The 25,517-nt window shown below is 36.0% G+C and overlaps 1 protein-coding gene across 7 annotated transcripts in view; it reads left to right on the top strand.

Annotated features, from left to right (window-relative positions):
• The window catches only part of SLC25A21 (solute carrier family 25 member 21), a 227,000-nt gene that overhangs the window by 128,096 nt on the left and 73,387 nt on the right, over positions 1 to 25,517 (top strand). The gene's annotated exons all lie outside the window — the stretch shown is intronic.

Here is a 25,517-nt window from a genome sequence, read left to right as displayed (position 1 = left end):
TTTACCTAAGGCTTTGGGATACTTTTCTGTAGCTTGCTTTTTGCGGGAGACCCTCTGTGGTCATTGCTCCAAACCAGAGAACAGCAGTGCAGGCTGCATCTATATCAGTAGCTGACTGGGTGCAGGAGGTGCTCCTCAGTGCCCGGAGTTTGCTCAGGAAATTCTTAATCGGAATAATTTGATTACTCTATAGAAGCAATACACCTAGTAGTTTCAACTGGGTCCTTTGTAACCCTTCATGTACGCCGACTTTGCAATTACAACATAATTTACATAGCAAGACAGAAATTAAAGTACAAGCAAAAGAGATACAAGACCAAACTTAAAAGAACAAAAATTTTTCTTGCTCTTCTTTTTCTCTTGTAGTCCTTGTGAGCGTACTTTAGTGGCATCATTTTGGCAGACTGTGCTGTAAGAAGTCTTGAACTCCCTGGATGAATTATCTCTTCATGTCTTCCTCTTTATACTAAACTAGGTGTCATATGTCCTTCAGTATAAATGCACCATCAGTATTTTACTTCTCATGTCTTTGCTGCCCTTGAGATTGTCATCCAATCCATCCATTTCTATTCTAGATTTTACTTTTTTATGTGTCATACTGTTAAAAGAGATCATATCTAGAAATGGATAGCATTCAAGAATGCAAGAGGATGTTTGTGAAGCTTTATCAACATAAAAAAAAAGCCACAAAAATTAGGAGCGTTTTTAAATGTGAAATCTGAGTCAATGAACAATGAAATTAAAAAAGAAGAAAGAGTAAAAGAGCAATAGGTGTGTGGGAGAAAGCAGATTACAGTTCAGGGTGAAACCAGGGGATGAATCAAGTAAAAAAGCTGCTAAGCAAATTTTTCTCCCATTGTGTTAACTTCAACTCTGCAGAAGTGAGCAGTACCTAAGCAATAGCTTGTCTTTGTTCTGTTGGTGCAAATGTATTTAAAGATATTACATGGATTTTGATAGTTCTGCTGAGTTTAGCATTTGTCAGTACTTGTAAATATTTACATCTTGAAAGCCAATGGTAAAACCAAGAGTGGAATATTCTTTGATCTCAATCACCAATCAGTCCAATGTATATTATGCTCTTTTCCTTCGTTTTGTGATGGCTCAAAATTCTCAAAACTAGAGTAGCTTAATCATTACATAAAGGTTAAAATGAAACATTGTTTTTAATTATTGACTTTGAATTTAGTATGCTTTGTAATTTTCACTTAATTCTTTAGTTGCTTTTCTCTGAGCATTGCAGTGCACTCCGTCTTTTCCAACATCGTACTGATAATCTGTAATTTTGTAATTACTTCCAGCTAATATACGTTTCTGGGATTTTTTCTTATGGCTAGGTGAAAGGATTTACAAAAGGGCTATTTGTTGCTTATTTTTTATGAAGTTTTGAGTTTCCTGCATTTTTCTATGAAGTGTTTGTTTGGTGGAAACTCCCGTGGCCTTTTCAAATTAGTAGAATCTTATTTGATCAAAGTTAGCATTCTGAAGTGCAGGAAAGATGCCAGAGGCTCACTTCTAGTGGATTTGTGGCTCAGCATCAGTGCTTGGTTGTTATATTTATTTTGTGTATGTTTTTAATAAAAAATTGGAGAAAAGAAAGTTCCTTTCAAAGGTTATTTTGAAACCCTGGAAAATAGTTTGGCTCTTTTGCAACAACATTTAGCAATATGTTTTCTGTGTTTAGTAATATTCTATTATTCTACAGTAACAATGCTAGAAGAATGCATATATACAAAGGAGTAAAAGGAGCATGCATAATTTTTTTTTTTTTTTGCTAAATGGAAATTTCAAAATAATTTTCTTCACTGCTATAGCATCAAACATGACTAGTGTAAGAAATCCATATAAATTACCTGCCTAGAGAGTGCTAAATTCATTACTTTAACCCAGTGAACTCAATTCTTCTTTGAAATAATGCTTTCTTCTCAAATAGAAAATACATTGGTATAGTTTTTGATGATACACTACAAAATTTTGTGTTAGAGTTGTATATGTGTATGTAACAGAGACTCTTTTATTTACCAGTTACCCTTATGATGAATTTATTCATCTGTGGATTAAGTAAAGTACCTTACCTCTGTACCTGTCATCCTAAATATGAGTAAGTTACGCAGAATTTGGTAAGAGTTTATGTGTCTGCCTATGTATGAGTGGAGAGAACACTAGCAAGGAAGATCTTCCTAGTACTGATGCAGCCAAGACACTGAAGGTTTGGTTTTTTTAATTAAGAAACTTAGAGGATCTATTGTACATCAGACTTACATCTGGATGATAAAATATATGCCAAATCATGATATGTAAGACAAAGCATTGTCTCACATATATTTATATTAAATTTATATATTATGTTAATATTAAAATCAGTAAAGTGCTTTTCTACCTATAATTTATGCTTTGTGTCCTAATGACATACTTCTTGGTTTAAGCAAATGTACAAAATTCAGAACTGAATAACCATTTATTGCTGGAAAAAATTTATTCTTGTGCAGCAGCTGATGAGAGTGATTGCAAAGAAGAAGGGGGAGAGCTAAAGGGAGATGTCAGGCTAAAGTTAATGCAGTTTGACTGGTCAGCCAGGCAAACTTGAATGATAACTGGAGAATGTCACAGTGGTCTGTCAGGTTATGGTTTTATGCAGTCCCACAGCTTTGAATATCTCACAGCTTTAAGAAAAAAAGTTTTTTTTATATTTTCCTGCTTTTGACATTTGCAGGAGCTTGCTAGCTTCCAAACTACCTCTGCACTGGCAGATAATTTTCCTTTTAACACCGCTACATTTTAACACCTCTAATTTTGCAACATCACTTTTGGTTGTGATTTAGAACTTACAAACTGTATAGCAAAAAATAAAATGTTGGCTAATTTACTCAGGTTTATAAGATTACACGTGAATCCTCTTTTTCATTAATTATCATCAGTATTTTTTTTATTTGAGTTTTAGTCATTCCACTATTCTCAAAAGCAACTTTCCTAGTTGCTAGTGCACGTATTCTTTAAAACTATAAAGCATATATCAAAATGGAAACACAAATTTTGGATGCAGCTTGATATTCTGTAGTTATGAAAATGGAAACCATACTTTGTAACTATTTTTAACAGTCGCATCTATATGATAATTTAATAGAAAAAAATGTGAAGAAATGTGTGATCAAGTGATTTGAAATAATAGAGAAAATTAACAAGTTATCACAAAAACTTTTCCAATGCACAATGCATGTAAGATTTTGTGTCTAAAAGTCGTGTGAGTGGGAAAATTGTTACATGAATTAGATTAATTTTTTACTTCTCTTTCATTTTGACAGTAATTTGTCATCACTATAAATTTTGAGACAAATATGCAAAAAAAAAGAAAAAAAAAGTTTTTGGCATATTATATTAATAAAAAATTGTGCTCCGGATCTGTGCTGACTTTAGGAGCATCAACTAATATATCCCTCCTATCTGGAGTATTAAGGGTTCCTAAATGCATATAATGTGGAATCAGAGAGTGGTAAACATTATCACAAGCCAACTACCATCTAAAGGATGGAGATATTTAGTAACAAACTAGACTAAAGAGAACCATGAGGATAGCTTATGTTTAAACAAATTAAACATATATTCAGGAGGCAGAGTTTTAATGCTTCTCTGGTAATTCACATAATGGTAGGTCCAAATCCTTTTAATTTTGTTTTTGTTTTGTTCTTTATTTAAACAATTTCTTCTGTTTTCAGACTTAATTGTGTCTTCATAACTTGGCCTCACATTGGGATGGATATGTGCAATTAGGGAAGCAACAACCAAGTGAGAAATCTAAGAGGCGTTCTTTCAAAATCTCTGACTTCGGTTTCTCAGGACGATATGTTACTCCATAGAGTCTGCTTTATGGGTCAACCTGTTGGACCTCACCATTATTTTTCTTAAAGCTGTATTCTGCCTCTTCAGAATCTGGGAAAGATGTGGTACACATTGCTTCTACTTTAGTGCTTTTTTACATAGGTTAGTGTTAGATCAGGATCTTAATGTGAACTGACTTTCCATCTCTTGTGTGATTCAGAATATCAGCAAATAAAATAAGGCCAGTAATTCACTCTAGAAAATTTTGAGGAAGTTTTCCTCCAGTCAAACTCGAGATTTTATGGTTTGCTGTTCTTCCTGCAACAATCCAGACCAACATCAGGGATCTAAAGCCCCACATTTAGAAAAGAATTTGGGATCTAAGTCCAAATTTGAACTCTGCACTACAGACCCATTTTTAGTTAACAACTGTTCTGCTGATTTCTGTGTATGTTTATCCATTTTGTTCCTTTGTTCCAATTCTGTCATTTTGGTCTTATTAAAAATGTTCAGCTTACTACATATGTTTCCGATCTCATTCCATCTGTTGTTTTGCAAGAGCTACTTCCTTTATATCATTAATTCCTCTTTGATTTCTGGTCTCTTTTTGTTTAAGTGAGCAGTAGTGGAGCCTGTCCCTGAAAAAACATGGTTTAAGGAAGAGTTCACTGTCCTTATACAGTTCCATTTCCAAATGATCATAACTCATTTGGTTTGCATAAGTTCATATTACTTCATGCAAAATGCTATAGTTAGATTCATAATAATTTTAAGCAGAAAATAGTCTTCCTATCCCAGGAAAATTATGAGGATACTAAATGTTTCGGCATTTTGTTTTTGGGCCGAACTCCTGGAAGAATGCTAGAAAAACAATGAATTTTTGCCTTTTCTTTTTAATCAGGAAAATATAATTTTGCTTTGAAAATGTTGAAAATAGATGTAAAGGGATATTGTTCTCTCCAAATATGTAGATTTATTGAATCTGATTGTTTCCTGAGAAATTTTTTCTTTCATCAGGAAGAAAATACTTAGTAAAAGTAATCCCTGACCAAATCAACTTACTGTCCTTTTTTCAACCAAATGTCAAGGCTTTTCCCTGGGATTAGTTTTAGTTGATTTATCCGTGGCCTTCAGCACATTTATTCATTAGGCTTGTTGTAGCTGATACTGTTTTTGGTATTTGAATTTCAGCATTTGAATACTTTGAATATTTCTTTACAAATCCGAGTTTTATATAATACAAACTTATCTCAAGTTTACAATCTTTTGGTTGTGGATGTGATCCAGGACTCAGACATTTGCCCTTTGTTTTCCTTCTACATACAATCTGTTAGGAATTAATAAGGGCAAATGGGCTAATAACCCCAACTAGATACACTATTCCAATTTAAATCCTTCCCTGAATTAAAGAACAGTATTGATGTGCACTGTTAAACAGATGCTCTGATTTGCAATGCTAGTCAAAATGATTTCTGTTGTGTTCTAATTTTGTATTTGTAGGCATGCCATATGTATGTTTTATAAAGTCTGTTGAGATCCTTCAGGATAAAAAGAAACTGTATAAATACAGTTTCATCATCTCCTCGTGATACTGTGCCATTTGTGATCAAGCAGCAGTTTAGTGGCATCCTTATTTCAAATCAATGTTGATTTTTTTTGTAAAAAGTAACGTGGAGTTTCCTGATTTTAGAATGAGCTTATCCCTGCTGTTAGAAACTGAATTTGTTAGTCATCAAAACAGACTGCCAAAGCTCTTTTCTCTAAAGCTTTTCCTATATATTCATTGAGTGTTCTGCCATTTACTCTGCCTTCTTGAATTGTAGGTGCTTTTTTAAAAAACTGAAACAACTATTTACAGAATAGTAAGATGATATTACTCTTTAGGTTATGGATTATCTGTGCCATTTCTCTGTATGTACAAAAATTATCCTATTTTTTAATTAACTTGCTGTAACAATGTGGACTTTCCAGCACCCACTTAATAAGCCATGTTTGTCATGAACATGCTCAAGATAGAACAATAATCTCACTTGTGAAGAATCCTTTCTCTACTTCTAACATTATTAGAGGAACAAAATAAAATAAAAGAAATTTTTGGATGCCTAATTAGCAATCTGGATGCTAGAGGTGTGCAGCTGCCTAGCGCCTTACTATAGAAAGGAAGAGAAGTGGGTCACTGTGCAGGAGGTAAGTGCCAAAGCTGACTCTGGAAGGGACAAGCAGTGATAGATGTGGGATGAGATTCTTCAGAAGAGGAAGTAAATGAATATCTCCCACAGAAGAGAAAGAATGCCTGAGAAAAAGCCAGGACTGATAAGAGAAAATGTCTGATGGTATAGTCCATGTTTGCTTCTCAGTTCAGTAGTTGTGGATTCTTTCTGTGTTTGGTCTTCCACTACTTACCACAATCAGGTTCTGGATTGATGTGTGCAATTCCTGACAACTACATGAGCAGAACTTATGAAATAGCAAAAAGCTTGAGAGTTTCAGTTCTACAATCTACATAATGTAAATATGTATTTAAATCTTTTAAAATAAATGTGTACAGACCCACTTGGTTCTACTGGTATGGTATCTTCCATAGTAGAAAAGATGAAGTTTCTTGATGTTTAAGATCTCTAGCACTGGAAAAAAGCTGCAGCTTATTTGCTGTGTCCCGTAACAGAGTTGCAAGAGGGTAGGTATGGGTTGCATTTTATGAATTCTTGGGCTGCACATTGTGCACTCCTCTTTTAAATCCAAGAAGGCTCTGTATTTTTTCCTTCCTTTTATTTTTTGTTTTGTTTTGTTTTGTTTTTAATACTTCCTTTCATAGCGTAAGACTGCAGATAACACTTCCAGGCAGAGTAAGTGTGACAAAAGAGTTCCAGAACTGTAATGCCATGTCATGAATTATTGATAGGGTGTAATAATTATTTTCTCATAGCACTGTCTGGTGGGGAGAGGAAGAGTATCTAGAACAATATGCCCTCCACATTACACTCATCCTACAGTTGGTTGCTTCCCGTTTTAGAGTCTATCAAAGAAGTAAGACAGAGTACAGAGCTGCTTGGATTCTCTTTGTAGTATCTCAAGATTTATGCAGATATGAGGAGAGAGACATGCATCAGAAATTGTGATGATGAATCACGTTCATGACTAAAAGTGAAATTCAATTTTAAATACTTTGGCTATGTGGATCAGCTGAGGTCAGGCTAAGAGTTCTGGAACAATATATACGTATTTATGCAGAAAATACCCTGTAGTATTATAGTATGTTTTGGTTTTCATTAAACACAATAAATATGTTTAATTATTTTATTTATTTAGATTCTCACAGCCACAGAATATTCCATTTGATTTCTGTTTAAAAAAAAAAAAAAATCTAAATTGTCATAACGTATAGTAATGTACCTTCTTTGAGTTACTCAAATTACCTCAGTGCCCACTTATGAATCTGATTTATTCATTTTGAATGTGGAAGATACAGCTGCCTATTTATCTGTATGTTTATGGCAATGAGGACTGCCACCAAAACTGCTAATTTCTCACCCAGGACTATATAGAGGGCGGCTTAGAGTAGGCCAGTGGAATCAAGGCTTAAACTCGCAGCCAGTTTCCAAGCAAGGTGTTACAGCCTACGCTCATCCTATCTCTTCTTCTACTGCTGTGGCAGCACTCAGAAATGTGCATCCCAACCCATCCTGGCCTGCTCTTGCCTCTCCTCTCCCTTTTTTCCTCCTGTCCTGTTAAAGAACAGGTCGCTGGCATGGAAATGGCTCCCAGGTAGTCTGGAACACTGGCTTTGTTTTCTTCTCCTGGCTTTCTTGTGCCTAGTTCTGAGGCAGTTCCTGTTTATCCTCTCCTTCTCCTCTAAGGCAGGACAATAGGGGAGCTTTCTCTTCCTGTTCAGAGGTCCCAACCACTGTTGGCTCCCTGGCTGCAAACCACAGCTGGTGTCCTGTCTATTTTAGGGTGTGCCAGGTGACAAGTGCCCTCTTATTCCCTATGGGACTCCTTCATAGCCTACCAGCTCTCAGAACCAGAAAGGATTTACTAATGTTCATATGTTTTTATAATGCAATTTCATCCCTAACAACAACCAATACCCCCTTTACTGTACATTTCTCCTCTTTTCCTTTCTTTATGTTTCCCTTTAGACATGCCCACATTTTCTTTTCCGAAGTCTAAATTAGGGTAGATAATCAAATAAACTCTATACATAATCTTTCATCTGCATCAATCCTGTATTTAAAATATAATGAGTCAAGTGAAACCATGAGGGAGAGAGTGGAATGAGAACAAGAACAGAAAGCAGAAAGTGGAGGGCTTAGAGGTGATAAAGTACGTGGGATTCTATTTACAAGAAAAATATATGCTGAAAATAAGTATTTAAAATGGGAATTGGGGAGTGGAAATGACCAGATGTTAGCACAGTTTAAATAGTAGTCTGGAGACAAAGAAATGGGATTGTTTTAAATATGCATGCATTTTTAAATGATATTTAAAATAAGGATTAAGCAGCTGGGAAAGGTTCGTTAGGCTACAAGTTGGAGACATCCATGGTATACATAAGATTATTTTAAAACAATATAACAAATCGGTTGGGGTAGTTATTAGCAGATGTTAATGATTTATCCATGATATAAAAAGTTAAGATCACATTCAGCGGTAGAACATGGTCATGCCTGATTTCTCTATGGACAAAAATTTTGCATTAGACAACTGTCATGCCTGATTTCTAACCATGGATGGAACAAACATAAAATAAAAGAAGCAAAGAATTACTTTGTATTAAAAAAAATAGCTATGTTTGCTACTATTATTATTTAGTCATGAATTAGACTGAGCGGGAGGTAACTGAAGTATGGAAAACAATTATAATAAGCTTAAAAGCAATTTTCTGCCTCTTCATGTTTCATTTTTTCTTACTTGTATTTGCACTAGCTTTTAGAGAGTATGGATACAAGAGAATAGAAGTGTGTGTGTGTTGGAAGCACAGTGTAACTGTAGCAATGCCAACAATTCTGTCAGTGAAGTTGGCCATTAATACTGTATTTAAGTATGTCCTTAAAATAACTGCATTAGACTGATATGTGCCAAATGAATCTATAAATAAATAAAAAGAGAGATAATATCTTTATGAACTATGCTTTTTGTATGTTTTTACAAGCAGATGCATCAGTGTATATTATGGGTCTGTAGGGGATTTTGAGAAAAAAGTCTTGATGTTGAGTAGGATGGAAGGAAAATACCATCTCCAAAATAATCTTGGCACAAAAGAGCTATCGTTTGAATTTATTTCTCAGGAGGAAAAAAAAAAGAGGGGGGGGAGCGAAGGGAATTAGGAAATATTTGAAATATTTTCAAGTTCTTAACTGCTGTGAAGCTGTAGTGATTTGAAGATTCCTTGGCGAGAAGACAGAGGGTCAGACTGTACTTTTACAGCCGGAGTCAGTCACAGAGCAGAGCAGAGTGCCAGCAGCTGGATCTCAGTGTCTGTTGCCTGGTTGGTCCCTGGTCCCTGACAAGTAGTGGCAGACTGCTGATCTGCAGCAGTACTAACTCCTGGTAATTCCAAAAGGTTCTGCCATCCCCTCACCTTTATCTATTCCCATGCATTTGAAGCAGTGATGAAAGAAGACACAACAATTCCGTGTACTGGCTGCCATGTGCATGTCTGCAATGGAGTGCTTAGAAAGTGCTGCAGGTGCCCATATGTACAATGTGCTTCAATGTCTGTAACTGAGATAAGGCAGGTAGACTTGTAAGTCGTGCATGTGGTACTATCCATCTAGCATCTGTCCATTATCTGCAGCAAGTTTGATCGTGTTGGTTTCTCCCAGAGTGCAATTTGGATTTCTTTAGCACATCAGTCAGCTGAATCAGCCCAACTCAGGAGTCAGACATGTGGCAGAGACAGTTCAAGGGAGGAAAAAGGACGAGAAAAGTGCCTCTGGGATGGGAAAATTGCCTGCAGAGAGTAGAAAGTCTTCCTAATAGCCAGCTCTACTGTCTCATGACAGTTTCCCTGAGTAAGTCAGCCACAAACTGGAAAGCTTCAGTTTAATAGTTCTGAAATTGCTAAAGTGAAATACAAATTAGGAGAGCAAAAAAAAAGCAGAAAAGTTTTGGGACTTTTTTTTTTTTTTTTTGTGCCTGGAAAGAACTGAGGAAGGGAATATTTCATTTGAAAATGTGATTTCACAAAGGTTTAAGCTCAATTATTTGATCAGTAGAATCATGTTTGTCCCCTTGACACTTATGCTGCCATGCATTGACAGCTCAGTGGAAAATTGATCAATTAACCACCTTTCTTCTTTCTTTTTTTTTTTGCTAGCTTTGTTTTCTGCAATGGTTCTTGCATAAAAGCCAATACCAGGGCAGAAAAGGGAGCAAACCATACAGATTGTCAGTGGCAATCACTAAACTGTATGCTAACGGTATGCATGAAACGCATGCATGTGTACTCTACCATTATAGTGTAATGTTGCATTTAATCTGGTGAAAGGGTGATCAGTTGATGAACAAGTTAGTCCTACTCATGGATAGGGAACCATGAGCTGCCTAGCTCTCTTCACTTCTGTATGTAGTACATCCTTACTGTTTCCCTTAATCAGACCTAGAAAATGCAAAACTTCAGGAAAAGTTGATTCAACTTATTGACGTCAGAAAATTAATCCATAAAAAATGTATGCAGCCACTAGATAACCATAGATCAGCTCAGTTGAGGTGCAAAACTGCATCTTAATCAGAGATGTCTACGCATTTATTTAGTACATCTCCAAGTTAAATAACTTCTTTTCATTGCCATTTTTTTCTGTTTTCTGTTAACACATAATGTTGTATCTTCCCTTAGAATACAAAACTCAAGATGAAAGCAACTGTTGTTCCTCCTAAAGCATAATTTGAGTTTCACTACAGGAGGAATAAAAATAAGGCATGAATGTTAGATAGGTAAAAGACTTTCCTAATTTTGTCCCTGGAAGGTGAATTTTTAAATGCATCATTTTCCTTCTTATATATTTTCTCCTTATTCTTTTTTCTTTTTCTGAATTGTTTTATTGTCTGAGCAATTTGACATACCTAAGAGCTGAAACAGCTGACAATTCTATTCTTATGCAGATCATATACCATAGCACTATAGTATACGCCTCATGAAATTGAGGAATATGCTGAAATTTAGTATTCAGTTTCATTAGATGAGAATGCCAAATTTACAGTTGATTGCTGCTAAAGAACAGGATACATTTCTCCTCCCACGTCAGCAACACTCCTTGTGCAAGCTGTAGACCTTATCCTGGAGCTGTGCAACACACCATGATAGGAGAAGACAAACTTACTGGAAACTGTACTGTTTTTTGATGAATTTCTTATTGAATCAGCTTATTATGTTTAGTGAGTATCAGAATTACAACAGAGGAAGGAGCAGGGCCACACAGGAAAAGGAGAGAAGGAACTGAGGGTAAAATCTCCCTCTTTTTTCTTGTTTTTCTTAAGTGAATTCTTAGATAGTTCAACTGTTCATGGAACAGCTTAAGTGAGAGGCTTCAAACCATTTAAATCGGGAGTAAATTCCTGTTCTTCAGAGTTCTCATTTATCATTTTAGAATACTTAAATCATATGTCTAAATAGTTTGCCAAATCTGAGTGAATAAAAGATTCTTGAAGTTACCTGTTAATAAAATTGCACGATTTTACAATAGTCACTTGAAGCTTTTGCCATAAGAAATGACTACATGTTACAAAAAGCTGTTGACTTTGTAAAACATGTAATTAAGTTTGAAATTTCATGTTCTAGTTTCTGCAGATCATAGCTCATGGCTACTATGAGGAGCCTCACAAGCCCTTGCACCAGCCCTGCACTCAGCAGATACAACTCTCTCAAAAATTAATTCAACAAGGACAAAAAGAGAATAAGTATAGTTGCAGAGAGGAACAAGGAAGGAAGTAAACTGAAACCTCTCCAAGACATTGGAGTGAGTTTTTCAATCAACTCAACTGAAAAATGTGAAAAACCACAGTACATGGCCTGTCCTGCCTAGAAAGCAAACCTGGGTATAGAAATAACTATGGTATACTACTGAACTATATTTACAGTAATTTTTCTGGGACAAGTGACAGAGTGAGCATATGCTGCATACAAGAGCTACATAACATAGCTGCCTGTAATAACAGGGACTGAATTCATTGACTCAGCCAGTCCCTTTCAAGCTAGTGTTTGATTTGCTTGGTAAATTATAAAAAAAGTAACAAAGAAAGATGATGTCTGTGTCATGCTTGTATGCATTTTGTCCATTTGCAACAAGATAATTCCAGAGAAAATCACACTTATGGAACCTGGTTAATAGTGCCAAATAATAGAATCATATAATAGAATCATAGAATGGCCTGGGTTGAAAAGGACCTTAATGATCATCTATTTTCAACACCCCTGCTATGGGTAGGGTCACCAATCACTAGACCAGGCTAGAGAATATCTTCAGGTCACTCTGCTACAGAAGCTGACATATCACAAAACCATTCCCTGATTAACTAAACAGATAATACTTGTTAAATTGCATGAATCAGAAGTCTAAACATAGTTCAGCAGTGAGATTTATTATTATTTTGAGATTAATTAGATGTACTAATGATGCCCTTTTTACTTACTTTGCAGCCTTTGTTGAAATATATATACTAGAAGTATTTAGAGATGTTGAAAAGAGAGGACAAAGTAATAGTCTTGTCTTTTTATGTTATTTTGACTGCTCAAGAGTCCTTGAGGGAGATTTTGGCACTGGAAAAATTTCCTAATGGAACAGAAATCCTTAGGTGGTATAGAGGTGGATTAATGACTCTACTTCACCTGTTTCTCACAAACTCTTATATGGGAATTGGTAATTCTGGAAATAAGTCAATAGTCAGAATGTCTTTTATACTCCAGCTTTTTGTGGCTGCCAGGACAGACCCTTGTGACTAATAGGAATTCAGCATCAATTAGAACAACTCCCAAACTTGTGTTATGTGTGCTGGGGCTAACACAGTTCCACTGTTCTTGGCTTGCCCGACTGTAATGGAACTACAAGAAACAGCTTTGAAAAGCTTGATCCACAGTCCTTCCTCCCACTTATTCACATTGCTTAAGGATAATATAAACTTCAGTCCAGAGTGACAAATCATAAAACTTGTGCAGCACTAGGCCAATTCACAGGTGCTCTTGGAGGACATAATTTGTGCAGTTGCACTATATTTCAATCAATGTGAATAGCCAGAAGCCTTTAGAAAGAGTCTATTTTGTTATCTGCAAATAACAGTATTTTCGAATCTATTCCCAAAGTCCTGTGGCTCAGAATAGTCTTATATACATCTGGTATTGGTAGATGATTTGGTGAGACAAAAGAGATCTTCTGTAATTTCATGGTGATACGTTCTATACATCCATGACTTCAAGTTGTTTAGAAAATATTAAACATTTTTGAAGTCTAATTTTACCTTTCTCTATTGAGTTATCAGAGGACAGCATGGCACCCTTCACACTCCCCTGAGCATTTAAATAGAGCTGGAGGGTTTTAGACATTCTGCTGTGATCATCTGCATAGGCATGACCTCATGACATGGAAGTTTATGACAAATTTTGTAAGAAATCATTTTTTCATAAATGTAAACTTCTATATTTTTTTTGAATTTTTTCTCCAAATTGACTCTAAATTTACCCAAAATTCTTCTTTCTATGGAAAAAATATGCGCTTAACCAGTACATAAGGCAGAGTGCATTAATCTAGGTATTGAATTTTGTCTGGTCACGTCTTTTGTAGTTATGTATTTTGTAGTAATGTATTTTGTAGTATTTTAGCATTTATTTTCAATAGTTTTCTCTTGTAATCCAGTGTATTTAAATACTTTTCTTGTCAACTAACCAAGTTGAATACAAGTACTTAGGAGCAGAGAATTTAATTGCACTTTCTGTTGTTGTAAATACTCGTGTAATGTAAAAGGATTGCATTGACATTTTAATATGCTGTCACTTTAAGATACTACATGAAGTGTGAACAGAGCACAGGCACTTTTAACAGGTGTCTCTAATTGTTCGTTTGCTTCTTAAAAATAGCCATAATATAAAATTTGGTGAAACATGTAGATCCAAGGTGTTTGGATCCTGAGACATGCTAGCCTGGCTTTCCTTTGGCTGCTGGTAAAACAAATTGGGGTGTGTAATTGATTTTTTCTAAGAAAGCTTTTATGTTTGCTTTGAGTTCAAACTCCATCTTTTTCTTGTTATTTTTTGTCCCTTAGGAGGGACTGCAACATGGGCTTTTAGGAGGAAAAAAAAAAACAGTTCAGTATATTCATTTATTTTAACAAATAAGATATTCCTATTACTTTCAGATTTTGATGGTCTGTAGCTGTAGAAATAATCGAGGAAAGAGTGAAAGGCAGATCAATTACATTTAAACAAAACAAAGAAACAAACAACAACAACAACAACAAAAAACAGTGTATTATCATTAAATTTTCCCAGTGCCTGTTATGATCAAAGGGAATTCAAGATTGTCTTGTTCACAGAATATTTGAAAAACCTCTTAAAAGAAACTCATACATCTAAGTAAATGGCTGTTGGATGAAGAGTGCTTTTAGAAAATGGCAAAAGAGCATCAACGTGCATGCAGTCAGTTCAGATTTTCAATGTGTTTCCAGATACTGACACAAAAATATCTTTAAATAAGAGAACAGAGTACAAACCTCAAAAGTTAATACTGGATGTTAGAAGGGGGGCTCTGAAGCAAGAGCAAAACAATTCTGTTACAAGGCAAAGGAATGATGAACATGTACCTTCTACAAAGTTTACTTAGTTAATAAGATTTTGTTATAAACTGTTATTCTTTTTCAGTTTGGCAGAAAGATAAACTTATAAGGTCTTCAAATTCATGTGCTTAATTTTTAGTGAACATTTCAAGATCAACAGTTTCACTAATTTTGCAAATACATTTAGATTGATTGCAGAAAATTATGTAAGTCTATTTATTAGTTAAGCTGGAGTTAAGGTAAAGGAATTTTGATCAATTTGCTAAGAATTGCCTCCAGCTGTGCTGGTTTCCGTCATGTAGTTAAACAGAAGCTCACCATAGTTTGATCTATTTGTCCTCATTTTCATGGTCATTGAAGTGAGGTATGATGGGCTGGGATCTTTGAGTACTCAGGTGCTAATTCTGACAGTCAATGAAAATTTTCAAAGGCACTTAGGAAATACATAATTTCTGAAATAAATATAAATTAAATGTTCATCAATGAAACATTTTAAGCATCAGTGAAGAAACTTAATTTCAGAATAGAATCAACAGATTAACCTCTCATCTAAATAGTCAATTGCCTCGTAACGCAGAACTAAGAAGGGAGAGAACCTGTTCAAATTCTTCCTCTTCTGGTCAGATTCGGACTTGACCTTTCCAAAAACTACACAGTGTCTTGACCTCTAAGTCTCTGTGGTGTAATTCTTTATTCAAGCCTCAGTAATTCTTCCAGGAAATACTAGAAGTATGAGCTCTAAGACATTCTTCCAGCATGTTCACTTATGCAGTTGTTCAACTGCACTGTGTAACACATCAAGGTCTTTAGGGTCTATCTGCCAGACCCCAGAACAAGTGCTGCAGCTACTAATATCCTGCTTCTCATTTCTCCTACAGCTACAGCTTCTTTTGATCAAAATAACAAGATAGAAGGGCACATTTTTGTTCTCCACATGAATTTAAAAAAGAAAAAAAATCTTATCTGTGTCAAATAGACTCATGTTTATAATCATTGCCACATGAATATTTATGCTGCAGGTGCAGAATTTGCACACTCAAGGTATAGAATCTTTTTTTAAGTCTTAGCAGTGTCCACAATGTATTCCTGCATCTCCCGTCTGTGTGGCACTTGGAAAATGCCCAGTGCTCTGGCTGTGCTGGCACATCTATTGTTCTGTCAGGAGCATTGTTCATATTACTGCTACTCCTGAGGTTTTTCCATCGATCTTATTTAATTAAAGCATAAGAAAAAAAAAAGTATGCAGTTTTTTAGTTCCTGACATATTGTTTTTGTTCAGCCATTCAAGATGGTATTTCTTACTGCTTTTGCCACGTCTTTAAACATCTCCTCTCTGACTTCAGCTATCTGGCTTTAAACAATATTTGATTTGATAAACAAAATTTTGATTTTTTGAAAGTCTGATTCTTATTTTCCACGGTCACACCTACTTCTCGTAAGTACTTAGAAAATTTACCTCTTGAGTGCTTAGCAAATATTCCACTTTTGCTGATCTTAACCCCAAAAATCAGAGATCACTCTAAGTATAAGCATATATTCAGTAAACTGTTCCTCTTTACTTAAGACTGAAATGATCCCAGATCAAATCTTGCTACACATTATACCAAGAAAACAAAAGACTAGCAGAAGAGCAGCAGTGGTGCCCTATTTTTGTGGGTAGCTCATCCATAGACCTACAGTCAGAAGCGAGTGCTCTTGCTTTCACTAGTAGTCAAGCTCTGAGTCTTCCAAGTTTGTGGAGACTTTTCCAGCCTCAGGCTGATTTTGAAGCTTCCACTCATTATGATCATATTACTCAGCTGCACTAGGATTGTCAAAGGAAAAAGCTCATACAGCCAGCTGACTCTGGAGGCATAAAGTTATCTTTGTATGCTTCTAGAACTGCCTTTTTCCTTTTCCTGGTGTTTCAGGTGATCATGCTACTTTGCTTACAAAGTAAAATGTCCCTGAATCTTCTCTTGCCAGAGTCTCTCCTCTCCGTGAATGGTCTTGTTGAGATTAGCTCTCACCCTTGACATTTGCTCAGAAATGTTTATTGTTCTGTGATAGGGAAGTTATTTAGCTTTTTACCTGTCAGAACTACAAGTTCAGGTACCAAAGTCCATCAATAGTAAGAACAATCTTGAATCCAATTTCCAAGTTTTTCCTAAGATGAGATTTTGTCTTTGGAGTCTCTGACATAGGTTCCTAAACCTGATGTAAAAGATATCTTGTGGTAGATTCTCAACCCTGTCTAAGTCATGACATGCTGTCATAGTGCTGAGATCAATAGCTCCATGTAGATTTTAACTCAGCATATCTCATAGTTGTCAATGATGATCAGTGTTTGCCCTAATGATAGCTTTTTACCTTTCCTTAAGCCGTGGTGAAAGACTCCATAATTAAGAGAAGTAAACTTGATCTGTCTTACTAGATCAAGAATGTTAGTCTTGGATAAGGTGTTCAACTCTTACTCTAATAGATATTCCCTTGGCATTTTGAAGTGAGATCGTTCAAGTATTTAATCAGCATGGTACAGTAAGTAATGTATCTAGAAGTGTTGTTGAAGAAGGAATTATCCCACCCAACTTAGAGAGATGTGATTGAAATAGAGACAGTAGAGCTGTGCAGTGTAGATGAAACATCATAGAACATAGTCTACATTCTGCATTTATCACTGTTACAGGAATTTATGAAAAGTAAATCCACTCTGCACAAGCTTACAGAAGTTTTCTGTCTTAGGGAACCTGCCATCTTTTGCAGTTACTTTCATTTGAGTGGAAACACAGTCTTCCTATGTTTTCTTACAGAAGAGTTTATCTTTTAAAACAGTAGCTGGAAGTCTAAGCATATCTGTCTGTGCATAACTCAGGCATGTGGGAGATGCCTGAAAAGGCTTCTGACAGCCTATTTAATTTGATCTTTTGCTAAAAGTTACTGCTACTGAATCAGTTATTCATAGATAAGATGGTAATTAAAGTTGGAAACAGGGATAAGACATAATCTAGATAAAACCTCATGTCTAGTAATGTAAATTCTCCCCCTGGCATTATTTTTAATTCCTACATTATTTCTGTGGACTTTCTGAATCCAAATTAATTTATGTTATGATTAATATATATTTTCTTAAGCCTTAACCTAACTTCCTGTTCATGTACACGTTTGTGGCTGCTCAAGACACTGAGGTACTGAAACTGGCATCTTTGAACTTCCTTTATTCCTTGTCTCTATTCTAGACCTTTTCCACCTTTCCCTGGCATCCTTCAGATTCTGAATTACATCACATGTCCAGAGAGTACAACCTTCCCAGACACTGCAATCTTGGAGACCAAAGGGAGCATCCTATCCCAAGTTCACCATTAGTGCTCCTGTGGTGACGTACACAAAATATTCAGACACCTGCTAGATGCCAGATTGCTCTTCTCTGAGGATGTGATTATGAGAATCTGTGCAGAAAACAGGGGCACTTATTAATAGTCTGCTGGCAAGTTTAAGTGACTTGTTCTCTACTATGAAAAATTGGTTGTGTCTTCATGTGAAATATCTGTTGCTTTAAAAATAAAATAAAGAAAAAGAAAACCAGTCACCTAATAAAGCAAACTATTGACAAGTGTGTGCCCCTTCTTCTAGGATACTTGCTAGAATATGGGCAGTGTACCAAAGGTAGAGAGCTCCATCTATAGTCAAGGGAAAGAGAAGAACAATTATGTAGAACGTTTCATTCCATCTGTCCTTCATACACAGTTTAGGATTTGATGATAGATGTGCAAGTCTCTCCACTGACTTTGCAGGGAGCCTATGTGACTGATGTAAAATGGGTGTTTAAATGAATGATGACTGAAATTAAACAAGATGAGTCACTCTTAAGCACTTAAAATGTATGCAATAGTTTTGCTTTAGCATACAAAACAGGCTGTGCATAGTGACAGGAGTTTGGGCAAGATTCTAACTCCATATGTATGAACATATAGCTTTTGTGTGCCACTGGGTTGTCTGGGGTAGGCCTAAGTATCCTCCCCTTGTCCCATTAAATAGGACTTTCTAGATATTGCTTAGTTCTCACACTGGCAGCAGCAGAGATGCTCTCTGCTTGAACGTTTGTGGTAAATAGCTGCACGGGTAGTAGTGTGTCACATAACCACGTCTGTGTCTATACTGGAAACAAATTAGCTGATATCTTCTACTAGTGGTTAGAAGTTGCACCAACTATAAAGCAGAAAATAACCCCACTGTCTTGTTGGCTGTTTTGAGTGTCATGGCAAATCTCAGTATCTGTAATTTCTAACCATCGCCACTGGGTAAATTGGTACTGATCAGCCAGTGCTGACTTGCTGCTCTCATATCACCAACAGAGGGATGAGCAGGAGCTGACTAAGAACTTTGCAGCAAATGCAATGAGACCTTTTGAGATGTAAGGTCAGGAACCTGCTTTGACCCACTTGCTAAGATCCCTCTCGCCAGCGTGCGACTGAGACCATGGAATCTGGGAAAGGCTCTTGTTCTGTTGTGATTTCCTCATCTGCCTTTTGTGAACTGAAGAGAACCCAGGAATAGAATTTCTATTCTGCCAATCAGATTGACCATCCAGGTTTTTCACTCAAGAGATGCATAACACATGATTTACAGAACTGCTGACTGCTGTAGTTACAATTAACACAACACTGCCTTCATCGCTCAAACACTGAGCGGAAACAGGCCGGTAGTTTAATCAATCCACTTTAAAAAGTATTAACTAAACTGGCAGTTTACAGTTCTAGTCAAACTCTAAACAACTGTAAATCTTGTTTTCAAAAATCAACCAGAAAAAATGTGACACATTAAAAATGAATTAGACATCACACACAACCCAAAAGCTGTATAATAAACAGATTACATCCCAATAGTTATAGCTGTGATTTCTGGCACATCACTGGAGAAGAACTCGTGAGATTTCAGAGTGACCTATGTCATAAATCATTGCATTCTCATTTATACTGAGCACATGTATCTAATTTTTCAAGAGCAGCTTCTGAAATTCTGATGAATGGCTTCAGAACTGATTACTGGTATGTAGAAAAAGTGGTGTTGTGAATGCGTAAGTTGAGGAAAGGTAAAAGGGGCTAAAAATACAATCCAGTGAAACCTACACACACAAAAAAAATAATGTATACTAAGTAACAAATGAATAGCTACCCAGGAGATAAGTCCAAAACATGACAAATGTAAAGTCTGTCACACTTTTCTTCAAGACAGATAAATTAAAATAAATTTTCAGTAGAGTTAAACCTATGTAACCATAAATCATATATGTATTTTTCATCCACAGAGGCATCATTTTCTCGATATCCAAATTAATGTTTTCTGTATGTGTTAAAATGCATGTTTTCATAATATGGAATGCTTTATATGCTAAAACAAATCAGACATCCTGAACCAGGAAATGTATTCCAACATATTAATGAAACTCCAGAGATGAAATGTGGCATTCTTATGCCTATCTTATCCACTTAATTTATCTACGTGATCTTTTTACAGAATGTCTGAGATTGCCCTCCCCCCCATACACAAAGTTGAATAAAAAGCTGTGCAACCAGTAAACTGAAATTCATGTGCCCTGACTCTCCATAGTTGTATGTAGACACCATAGACATCCCATCAAACATGGGATTTTCTCAGTTTTGTCTTTAAAGTAACAAGAAGTAAAACTGGTGAAACCAGTTATAGCATTTGTGTAAAAGGCTGCCATTACAACGCATGCTGAAAAATAATGTAGAACACTTTTATGCCGTGCCCACCTTTAAAGATTTATCTGTGTCAGCAGCTGGGGCACATGGTTGAGTGTGTCACATGATTGTAGCATGTAGATTCTGATTTGGTGTTGAAAGAAACTCCTTGGCCGATAAGTAATGAAATGAAACGGCAAACATGCCATCACCTAATAAAAACATCAATTCATGAGAAACATTAACTGCCTTTTCTGAATACTCCCTTTTTTAATTGATATATTTGATTTTGTCATAAGAAAATAAATTAATGTCGCTTTAATTATATGTGCTGAGCAGTAACTATAGAGAGGGGAAATTTTATAAGGAAGCTATTACCTTTTGTCCAGTCTCTATTTGCAAGGTTCAAAATGGCCAGCATTCGTTAAACTTTATTACTGAGGTTCATGAAAGTTTCTTTGGATTAGAAAGGCATAACCTTCTGTCCCGGTTTAGAATGGCGTTGCAGCTTTTCATTAACCTGGAAACCTCCTATTTACATGGTTCACAGCCTGGTCTCAGCTCACTTGGAGGTAACAAAGGGTGTCGGGACAAGAGTGCAGCAGGGGGCTCATCCTTTAGGGCTGCCATCTGAATTTGATCAGGTCAACTGCTTTAACTCCTACCTCATTAGGTAAAATAAAATGGAGATTATGGTGTGTGGAAGGATCAGATTGCAGACAGCAAGCTCTGCCTCCTGACACTCACTGCTGATTTTGCATTTTGACAAGACCTTGCTCACTGTTTTCAGATCTGTGTTACAGCAGGATTTAAAATAATTTGAAGTCAAGGCAATTTGTGTCTGCCTGCATTTCAGAACTTAACCAGAAAGGAGTGAAATAGTAAGTGAAGACGCATTAGTCTCAAAGGCAAGTTATCTACTAGAGAGATGTCACTGTGTAGCATTAGCTCAATGCTGATAGACACATTAATTCAGCTTGTCAAGCAGTGCCTAGCTCTTCTCTTTTACAGTTTAGGCTAACAGTAAATTTGAACAAATCTGACAAAAAGAAAAAGTTTAGGCAGATTATTATTACTACTACTGAACATAAGATTAAATAATTTATTTTGATTAGTGATAATTAACTTTTCTGTTCCATTTCTTTTTAGTTACTGCTCTTAGTGTTTATGGATTGTAAAAGTTGTTTAAAGTTCACTGTGTTTTTTACATTATAGTGCCTTTTTGGGTAGAGATCAGTATCACTGGGTACTCATAATAACAAAATTAATAATGAAAATCTTTGCCACTTGGCTGTCTGCTGGAAGCATTTCCCAACAGATCTCACCTATATCTGCCATATATTAATAGGAAGATCATAAATGGCAAAAAGTGGACCAAGATATCAGTTAGTCTGTTAACAACTACTTGGCAAATCTCTTACAAAGATGATGGTTCTTATCCCTCACACTCGGCTTGATTTTCTTTAGTACAAACAGGTAATAAAAGCAGGTGGTGTTTAGCAATTAGGTGGATCTCTTTTTTCTCTCACTCCATTTGTTAGTAGGATTTTCTTTAAATTCCTCCTCCTTATGCCAAGAGTAGCAACTCTTAGCCATTGAAGAGGAAGTGGAAATATCAAAATTAGAAGTAAATTTACATTATTTTTGCAATTATTCCTTTATAAATCAAGAGTTAGCCAGAAATAAAGACACTAACGTTGCCAAAACAAGAAGCTCCCTTCAGGGAAAGGGACAAAGAGGCAACAAGTAATATGCAACAGATGTGAACATATATAGATTATTTAATGCAAAGTAGAATGTATATTATTCTATGATTAGAAGCATAGCATAAAATTGTTTTAAGCTGACTTAAGATTTGTTATTCTAGTAAAAAGCAACTGAGAAATACGCAGTACTGTTATATTCTAAGTGAACTTAATATGTCTGAATTTAAAGTCATTAGCTTTCAGAAAACTACAAGTTGCACAATCCATAATAATGTGTCTCTTTAGTGACATGGGCTGCATGACAATATTTAATTTCTTCTGCATATTATACACCAACTTCAACATCTTTGTTGCTAATGCAAGCTGATTCATTTGCAGACTCTAATTTATCCTGAGGATTTAATGAGGAAGGGGCCTCAAAAAATAAATGCCTTCTTGCACATTTTTGTAACCAAAAAGTATATTTTGTGAAGATGTTTGAAGGTGAAATTTTCCTCTAAGAATTTTCACAGGAAAAGCCTTGCCAGTTCCAAAAACAAGCCACAGAGAGGTAGAAAACATCTATTTTTTATTAAACAATTCCCTTTAATGAAAATACTGAAAAGGTTTTTATTTAAGGAATGCATCATAAGGCATGTGCACAAATTCTTGCACTCTTGAGACCCAGATAATTTCAGTCTTCCTGTGTTCCCATCTACTTCTACTGCCAGCCTCCCATTTCTCCCTAACCTTTTCAGTTTCTAACGTTCTGTCTCTTTTTCCACTCACCACCAGTGGCTGTTTTTTTGTTGTTTTTTTTCCTTCAAATCTGTCCACATGTATCTCATCTGTACTCTCTTGTTCTTTGCCTTGTTCAACTCCCAGTTTATTCCTCTGAGTTTGTCTCCCCTTCACTTAAATGCAGTCTTTGCTTGCTATGTTTTCTTTCAACTTTTTTAGATGAAGGCATCACTTTCTGCTACAAACATAGCATTTGCTGAGATCTCATACTATGCTGAGCATGTATGAGATACTCTGGTATAAAACAGAACAGACTGCATCAGTAAAAATGAAAGTATTTAAAGCAAAACTGTTAATTTTGGTATGAATTGTATATAGGCACACAAAAGCAGCTTCATGATGAAAAATAACACAAAGTTTTTGCTCGGCTGCATGATCTCATAAATGTTTGCATCAGTAAAACAGAAAGTCTGACAACAAACAACGATGGAGATAAGAACTTCTTCAGTTGGCTTTGCCATTAGCAGAACCATTCACCAAATCACATCCTTAGTGGAAAGTGCAAAATGTTAATGGTACATTTCTGTCTTCCTGAAGAAGGACAACTTAACCCTAGCAGTCCAATCTGTAGCTCAAATCCTGGAAAAGATGGTGCTCTTTGAGCTGCCAGAGGACTCATTACACTACCCAAGTTTTCCTTTATGATAATGTCCAGTTGCCACTTCAGTAGGCCTGTTCCCACTTGGATGCAAAGCAAGCTCAGCTGCCAACCGTTATACTTTGCCAACGACTCAGAATGGCAAGTTCTCAAAATTGAGATATTTATTACTCTCTATTATCAGCTTCCTAAAACAACGGTATTACTTCCTGTCCTGTTAGAAAACTGAGGAAAATGCAGCAACTACACTCTTGCTGAAGCAGTATAAGAAAGTCATGCTGATACATGGTGAGAGAACAATTGCAAAATTTCTCTTTGTTTTGGTCACTTGAGAACAATTGCAGCCATGCAGCCTGTCTGAATCATCTGGCAGAGCGCAGAGTGATTCATGGAGGCTTGGAGAGGCGGGTGCAGGCTGCTCCCCAAAGAGCAGCAGACCAAAACCAGAGCAACAGAGTAGGCCTCACTGGTCTCATTCTTGAGGGTGAATAGACAAAACTTTTCCAACATAATAAACTCACACTTTTTGGATCCAGGGACACCCTCTCAGGTCATGTTCTCTCAGAGTGTTTAAGGGAGTAATAGCAAAGGCTCCTGCCCAGACCATTTGACAAGAGGAGTAAAAGGGAGCACTGCCCATGCCTTTGACAATCCGCCACAAGGAATAAATCACAGAGCAATATAACACAAATGATTAATTTGTGGTGATTAGAAGAGATGTGGTGCCACACCTGGAGAAAGGCAGGTGTGGCTTCCAAGGGGTGAGAAAGCAAAACAAGTACAGAAAAATGCTGTCTGTTGTTCTGTTCAAATGCTCTGAAATCTGCAGAAGGGAAGTTACACTGCTAGAACCCTACTTGTTTTTTGGTTTTTTTGTGTGTTTTTTTTTCCCCTTAAGTCTGTCTCCCTTTAGGAATCATTGGCAGTAGTACAACCATCTCTAGAACTCTGGGAATGATGTCCTAAGCCAATTCAGGTCAACGAGAGAAGTTTCAGAGACTAGACTTCTTTCTTTCCATTCTTGCCATTTTATTTGTATGGTAGTGTGTAAATATTGTTCAGGATCCAGTTCATGATGCCAGATTTCTACTTTAACACTGTAATGTTATGCAGATTCACTGTGCATGCCAGTCAAGCTGAACATGAATTGTCTAGAACCTGACCTGTTTTCTTCAGGAAAAAAAGCAGAAGCGTGAAGTTTTGCAAGAAAAGAAAGGAGAAAAGAATCAAATACACAAACCATCTGGATTTGCATCAGTTATTCTAACTGATCATTTATGCCTTTAACTGAGCCATAAAATCATTACTGAAAATAAAATAGATATGATAAATTGTTGTAGTTTTTTAGTAAATCCAGTGTATACAGTGATACCAGTAATAAGCATCTTTTCATAGTTATTTATGGTAGATTAATTACCTCTAAGATTCTCTCTGCTTCAATATTGCACTTAATTAATTTCTGCGCATTTCTCCATAAGCAATTTTACACTATATCAGCTGATACTCTCAACAAATTTTACATACAAATGTTTCTCTGCTTATAGGAGAGATCTTTGAGAACAAATCTTATGTTCTCACTTCAAGAGGTCTGGATCTTTCAACCAAATTTAATAACTATGTATGCCTTGAGAAGATCTTATCTAATGTACTATTGGTCCAGGGTCATTCACAGCCTCGTATTATATTGAAACATGGACAGAGTGTAATTTGTTAATGTCATGAAGGATGAAGTTGGTTAGAAAGGGAAGTGTACACAATTTATAATAACACAAGTGTTTCCTTGCTAATCCCTTGGCAGGTTCATTATCTGTAGAGCCCCAGGCAATAGTTGGCCTATCATGAGAGTGAAATTTAACCCACAGCATGAAATTAATCCTCAAAGACTTTTGTCTACTCTTTCTAGAAATAATAAATTCTCCTCTCTAACTTTATGTGGAGGTGTTAAATTGGTATATCTAAACTCTGCAGCCTATGTCAGCCTATTGATTTATATTTTGTTAAGTAACATGCAAGTGTATAACAACAAGAACAAGAAATTTTAAGATATGAATTTGTGCTACATTCATTGTTTCTTCTTATAAGTCTTAATCCTTTTTATTTCTTATAATTAGAGAAAAGACAAGGAGTGTGTATGTGTACATATGTGTGTATAAAATCATTCAGATGATTGTA

The sequence above is a fragment of the Meleagris gallopavo genome, chromosome 5, assembly GCF_905368555.1.
Source record: "Meleagris gallopavo chromosome 5, MGAL_WU_HG_1.1, whole genome shotgun sequence".
Classification (NCBI taxonomy): Eukaryota; Metazoa; Chordata; class Aves; order Galliformes; family Phasianidae; genus Meleagris; species Meleagris gallopavo.
The sequence above is the reverse complement of the archived record's forward strand: the minus strand, read 5'-3'. Positions and strand labels throughout refer to the sequence as shown.